This window comes from Hyla sarda, chromosome 9 (assembly GCF_029499605.1).
Source record: "Hyla sarda isolate aHylSar1 chromosome 9, aHylSar1.hap1, whole genome shotgun sequence".
In the NCBI taxonomy this organism is placed as follows: Eukaryota; Metazoa; Chordata; class Amphibia; order Anura; family Hylidae; genus Hyla; species Hyla sarda.
The window spans coordinates 115447133-115454325 of NC_079197.1; the positions used below are offsets into that span (position 1 = coordinate 115447133).

A 7193-nucleotide genomic window follows, 5' to 3' on the forward strand; every position below is an offset into this window, starting at 1 on the left:
CATTTTGTTCATCAGACATACGGTCATGCCGGTACTTGCAGTGTGAATCCAACCATAAACTTACTTGTTTGAGTCTTTTAAAGAAAGTCATACAGCCAGAAAGTTGATGCTGCAGTAAGAACGCGCCACAAGTCAATTTCCACACAGATTGTTTATGTTTTTCCAACAGTGTGTGAATAGGAGTTTTAAATCTCATCCACTCTGCGACTGTATATGTGGTGAACTTTCAGCATGGACATTTCATGCAGAAAATCTATAGCACCTATGTTACATGTGAACACACCCTAATACATATCTTCATATACAACAGCGTACAAAAACAAACCTGATAGTTACATACTGTAAATACAAGTGTAGGCGAACACACACACACACACACACATACATAAACACCACTTGCATACAGACTTCCACATACTTATACTTTATATACAAATACACACATATATGCACACATACAGTCATACAATTCACTGACCTCTGTATTAGATCTGTCATGCTAGTGAAAACTGAAGAAAATTGTGTCCCTGTAGCGGAATGTGACCCTCCGCACAGGAACACAATATTATGCTTTACAGCTCGCTCCCTTTCACTCCATCTCACCTACCCTCTCTGGGGGGGGGGACCAGGACACAGTTTCTCTGCACATCTCCCAGCCTTTCTCCCTCCCGCCTGTGCAGAGCATACACCATCCATCTGCTAGCTGTTGCAAGACTACAACCCCCAGCATGTCTTCACTGTAAGAAATGTGCGAGAAACTGTGTCCCTGTCTTTTTTTTTTTTTAAGAGCCGAGACAAGTGCTCTCTATCCCCCAAAGTACAAGAAAAAGTGCAAACGTGTCACACTAAAAAATGTGCACAAAGGATGCGGTCTATCGCTAAGCTTTTCTCCAACAGGAGAGAGGCCCCCCAACAAACCTACCCTTCACCTCCGGGCCAAAAGGCACCTGCAAGGATCCAGGTTCGATGCCCCTTTTCGACGAAGCTACTAAGGGGCCGAAAATGCTCCTGGCTTCAACCAAGGTATCAGCCAAGGAGCCGTATACTGATGGCATCTTGACCGAAGCCAAGATGCCCAGGGGTTGGAGGGAGGTGAGGAACCTAATGGCCACCCACACCTCCCCTAGACCGCCAGGAGGGACACCCAGAAGGGCTACCGCATCCTGCCAATCCTGTGTACAAAGAAAAACACAAAACGTGGCACAGTGACATACAAAAAAATAATAAATAAGTGAATGAAGTGCAGATATACTGCCCGGTCATCCGGCAGGATCTATAAAAATTTCCCCGATCCTAGCCAGAAGGCCGGGAAACCAAGGGTGAGTGCCAAAGGTGAAGAGAAATGGTACAGTTCTTTCACTCAGTGAGTTATAACACCCAGTGAGTTTCGGCACCTCAGAGTCACCACTCCCCGAGGCACAGAAGTACCTCGGCTCTACATCCCTCTACCTCATGGTGAGACCCGGAGAAAACCGGTCACATCAGGACAGTAGAGATGTCGTGAATTGTTCGCCGGCCAACATATGTGAAGTTCGAGTCGCCCCCTATACTTTAACATTGCGGTAAACTTTGACCCTTAGAGTCAGAGTCAGCAGACACATTACAGCCAATCAGCAGCAGCCCCTCCCTCCCAGACCCTCCTACCTCCTCCACGGACTTCATTTTACCTTCATTCGGCATGCTGCAGGCTTAGAAAGTGGAGGGTCAGAGAAGCTGCTCCTGCTGTAATAGGGAAAGCGATAGCTAGGTTGCTGCTAGATGGTGTATTCAGGGTCCACTTTACTCTTAAAGCACTAGTCTAACATCTGCTTTAAGGACAGCACCCAAAAAAGCCCTTTTTAGGGCTCAAATATCAATCCGTGTTGTGCAACAGCTGGAGGCACCCTGGTTGGGAGGGAACCGCTGGTTAAAAGGGATACTCCAGTGTAAAACTTAATTTCCTTCAAGCAACTAACTACAGTATTAAAAGGGCTATAAGTTCAGTCCGTGTGTCTTGCAACTGCTGGAGGCACCCTGGTTGGGGACCTCTGCTTAAAAGGGGAATTCCGCTGGCAACCTTTTTTGCTCATTGTCACACTAGTGCAATCACATTTGGTGTGACAGTTGTTCAAATAAAAAAATACCTTTTTTGGCTGTGAAATAAAACCAGTGCTGCCTAAAGGGGGGCTCTAACTATGTGCTGCCTAATATGGGGGAATCTATGTGCTGCCTAAAGGGGGCTCTATGTACTGCCTAAAGGGAGGCTCTAACTATGTGCTGCCTAATATGGGGGGATCTATGTGCTGCCTAAAGGGGGGCTCTAACTATGTGCTGCCTAACATGGGGGAATCTATGTGCTGCCTAAAGGGGGGATCTAACTATGTGATGCCTAAAGGGGGATCTAACTATGTGCTGCCTAAAGGGGCTCTATGTGCTCCCTAAAGGGAGGCTCTACCTATGTGCTACCTAAAGGGGGGCTCTAACTATGTGCTGCCTAATATGGGGGAATCTATGTGCTGCCTAAAGGGGGGATCTAACTATGTGATGCCTAAAGGAAGGCTCTATGTGCTGCCTAAAGGGGGCTAAAGCACGTTATTCCAAAGAATTTAGGAATAATAGGTGATTTATGCCCTTTATGGATTAAAACCAGACTCTGCATCAACTATGTAATTTTCCATGGGATTTTTGCCATGGATCCCCCACCAGCACGCCACAGTCCAGGAATTAGTCCCCTTGAAACTACTTTTAAATCACTATTGTGGCCAGAAAGAGTCCCTGTGGGTTTTAAAATTTGCCTGCCCATTGAAGTCCGGTTCGCCGGTTCGCAAACATTTGCGGAAGTTTGCGTTCGCCGTTTGCGAACCGAAAATGTTATGTTTGCGACATCACTACAGGACAGCCGTCGAGCTGATTCCTCAGAACCAGCCCCGGAACGCCCTGGTACACCTGCTCCCTCCATGCAGCATCCATCCTACATCAATGGCCAAAGACTAAACCACTGATAAGAACAGATACTACATTTGATCTTAGCCAAAAGGCCGAGAAGTGATGTGTCCCTGTCCCCCTGAGAGAGCATTGCGGGGATGAAATGAGAGGGTGGGAGCTGTAAAACAGAAAATTGTGTCCCCGTGTGAAGGGTCACATTCCACTAAAGGGACACAGTTTTCTTCATTACACCGACATTATACCAATTTTCTCCTTCTATCCTGGGATTGCTGTAGAGGGGTCACAATTAAAGACAGGAATGCAAGTGTGTGTTTGGGGGGGGGGGGGGGGGGCATGGGGCTCCTGTCACAGGCAGCTCTGTAGAAAGGCTTCCAGGTCCTGACCTGCTATTTGACCTTTCCAGTAGTGTTGAGCACGAATATTCGTAATGCAAATTTTTATTGCGAAAATCGGCGCTTCGTGAATATTTAGAATATAGTGCTAATACAAATATTTAGTTTATTTTTTGTTTTGTTTTTCACATGATCATTTTTATGCAATTCTTATGCTAATTTTCCATGCTAATTTTCACATGGAAAAAAAAGTGAATATACATAGCAAATATGCAAATTTCACGAACATAGGATGAATAATCGTCAATATATTCGCAAAATATCGCAAATTCGAATATGGCCCGTGCTGCTCATCCCTACTCCCCAGTCTGCTGTGTGGTGAGTTTAACCCTCCCCATCTTCTCTGACCCAACAGCTGCGGGACAAAGCTTCGAGATTCTGGAGAGGAGGAATGGAGAATGTGCAGCATGCAATAAAATGCTGTGTGCCCTCCATTCTCCTATGTATGAGGTGGCCAGGCTCCCTTGACATTGTGGCCCCCACCACCAGCATCTCCCCCTGCTAGCAAGACTGCTGCCTTCCCCCAAGTGGACATTAAATTGGTACTCCGGTGGTTAATTTTTTTGGCTATATGGCATCTTCTGTAAGTTTAGTTTTTTTGCAATATACATGGTGGATTGCATCTGTTGCCTTGTGGTGAGGTCCCCAAAGTCAGAGTCCCTAGGTGTAGGTGGGGTCCTCATCCTTATTTAGCCCCTTGTCACCCCTTTTGTAATTAAAATTATTCAAATTTTATGTGTATATATTTATATAGTAAGTTTACCTAGTTAGCGTGACAGGACCTGCGGGTCACGTGATGCATTCCAAAGACTCTATGGTTTGTAGTTCAAGGACCTTTGGAGGAAATCAGGTGTTTACCCATCAGGCTATGTAACGGTGAGTGACAGCTGACTTGGACCAATCCAAAACGGCCCTGCCCATATAAGGGAGCGGCGGCCATTACTAGCTTTTTTTCCTCATGGGCTGTTGACAGGGAAGGATCTGCGCTGTTGTCATAAGTGAGTTAGGCCCGAGCCTTGCGGCGACGGCTGATCTTTACAAAACTGTGAGTGTAATCAATCCCTAAGCACTCTGCAAGATCACCGGACCATATCAAACCCCTAAATCCGGACGGATCTTTGCAAATTACCCTAAATTCTGATACTTATATCAAAAGTCAAGGTCCGCAACCACTGTCAGTCACTGAAGTGTATGAAGACTGTATTAATGAGACTGTTACTGTTCATTGGATGTACCACAAGTCTTTAAGTAAAGTTTATCCAAGTTCAAGTTCAACTACCTTGTGGACGTTGTGGCGATAGGCCAGAGAATTACCTCAGCATACTAGCCATCAGCCTGGCGTCACGAACAACAGGGTTAACCTTAACCCTTGATATACTGAAGCAACACCCTGACTACACTACCCCTACCCCTGAGGCCTACCACACATGTGTTTCATGTTTTGGCAGCATGTGTGTCTTTTTCCTACCTGTTTGTTGGGCAGGAAGTTCTGTAGTTCAGAGGGTTTTCTTTTACTGTTGTCCACAGTTCTGAGTCTGTTGTGGACAAGATGTCACAGCTTTTTTTTTTCTTCTCTCTGTCTGCATGAGAAAAATAAGCCACGCCCCCTCATCTCATCCAGCTGAGTACACAGCTCCTCCCCTCCCCCCTGCTCTGAATTCTAAGGACGCATGTCTGCACAGGAGAAGATAAGTGTTATCTGAAGGGGAGGATGAGAAGGTGCACGGGCTGGGGATGAATGGATTGCAGGGGAATAAATCTCATACTGGGAATGATCTCTATGGGGCAGATTTAACAAAACCTGTGCAGAGGAAAACTTGCCCAGTTGCCCATAGCAACCAATCAGATTGCTTCTTTCATTTTTCACAGGACTTCATAAAAATGAAAGAAGCAAGCTGATTGGTTGCTATGGGCAACTGGGCAAGTTTTCCTCTGCACAGGTTTTGATAAATCTCCCCCTAAATGTGAAGGGGGAGGGGGGGACGACGACTCCTGAATGACACATGCTGGGAGTTGTAGTCCCTGTTGTGTGTGTGTATGCTACTGTTTACAAATCAGTGTGCCTCCAGCTGTTGCAAAACTACAACTCCCAGCATGCCCTGACAGACTTTGGGCATGCTGGGAGTTGTAGATTTGCAACAGCTGGAGGCAAACTGGTTGGGAAACACTGTTCTAGCCTATTCAGCATACACATCATGTTACACCAGTGTTTCCCAACCAGTGGGCCTCCAGCTGTTGTAAAACTACAACTCCTAGCATGCCCAAATGCTGTCAGGGCATGCTGGGAGTTCTAGTTTTGCAACACCTGGAGACACCCTGGTTCGGAAACACTGATGTATGACCTATAGAGGTGTGGTGAACTACAACCTCCAGGAGACTACAGAGGCAGCATGCTGGTGTTATACCACAGACTGAAGACTCCTGAATTAAACATGCTGGGAGTTGTAGTCCCTTTTGTGTGTGTATGACAGTGTATCCCAACCAAGGCTGATTATATTAGTGTGCTGTGTATAAGGGGCTGACCCGGGAAAATAGTGGGGTGGGTAAAGGGCGGAACAAACAAACAAAAAAAAGGAGCCGCCGCAAACCAGCAAGGCATGTGACATGCTGGGATTTGTAGTTTTCAGCGCAGCAAGAAACAGGAAATAGAAGAAAACAAGAAAAACAAAGTGGGGGATAAAAAGACAACAAAGAACAGAAATAGAGTAGGCTAAACAACAAGAATAGAAATTAAACAAAACAAATAGAGTAAGTCAAAAACGGAAAAACACGTTGACCACCGGAGTACCCCTTTAAGATATGGATCAGAACACTAGCAAAAAGGTTTGGAGCAGTGACCTTTTTATCCTGGGGACTGGCACAGAATCTTATTGCCTAGGGATGGACCTGGTCAAAAGTTAACAGTAAAACCCTCATATCGTAAAAAATATGTCAAACACTAACTTGTGATTGGGGGTTTATTCAGACACATAAACCCCCACTGTTTAGAAAAAAGGTTGCACAATGGGATGCTAAGGTGCTGTGCCACACTTTATGGTGAACATATTTGTCTAGATAAATGTTAAAGGATGGGATGTGGATGCTCTTTAGTGCTGCATCAGATTCATGAAATAATCCTACTTATTGCAGGTTTATCATCTATAACACAATCTATTGTATACAGCACATCTTGTACTGGGATTTTCAATCTTTATAAAAATAACTTAATAGCACTAATATAAATAAATGACAAAGTGTAGAAATATTAATCACAATTATAATGATTATCACAATATTACATATGAAAACATATGGAGATATTTTGCTATGGCTGCTAACCTAGTTTTACTGTTTGCTCGCAGCATACACCCCCACAAATACCCAAAGTCGTGTTTCTTTGTAGGGGATGACATTCTGTATAAGCTACTTGAAGTAGGAGGTCATTGTCTTTCTGCAGTAAACTAATACAGTGTAACTACAATAAATTATACAAAACAAAACTTTGTATGGAGTTTGTTGGAACAGAAAAATAGAAATAACACTAAGAAGTTTCATGAGCATTTAAAAGCATAAGGCTTCAGGCTGCTACATTCTTAATAATGTATACAGGCCACAACATTTCTTGCCCTAAAAAAAATAAAAATAAAAAATTGGCAAGTATTTGGAGGATTTTTATTTATTTATTTTTTTTTTAATTTTTTTACAAAGACGCCAACTGGAATCCCATTGTTGATGGACTACAATTCCAGAGACAGTTACACAATAAGGCTGTTAAAAGTGTTATTCCTCATTCAGCACTACACTAGTAGGTGAATGCAGTATTTTATTTCTTTATATCACTAGTCATATATTGCTGTATTACACATGGGACACAATCCTTAGTTTTATCTCTTAGTG

The 7193-nt window shown here is 44.0% G+C and overlaps 1 pseudogene; it reads right to left on the reverse strand.

The window, feature by feature from the left end:
• Positions 1-2821: 2821 nt before the first annotated feature.
• On the reverse strand, positions 2822-3029 carry LOC130292111 (U2 spliceosomal RNA; annotated as a pseudogene).
• Between the last annotated feature and the right edge of the window lie 4164 nt (positions 3030-7193).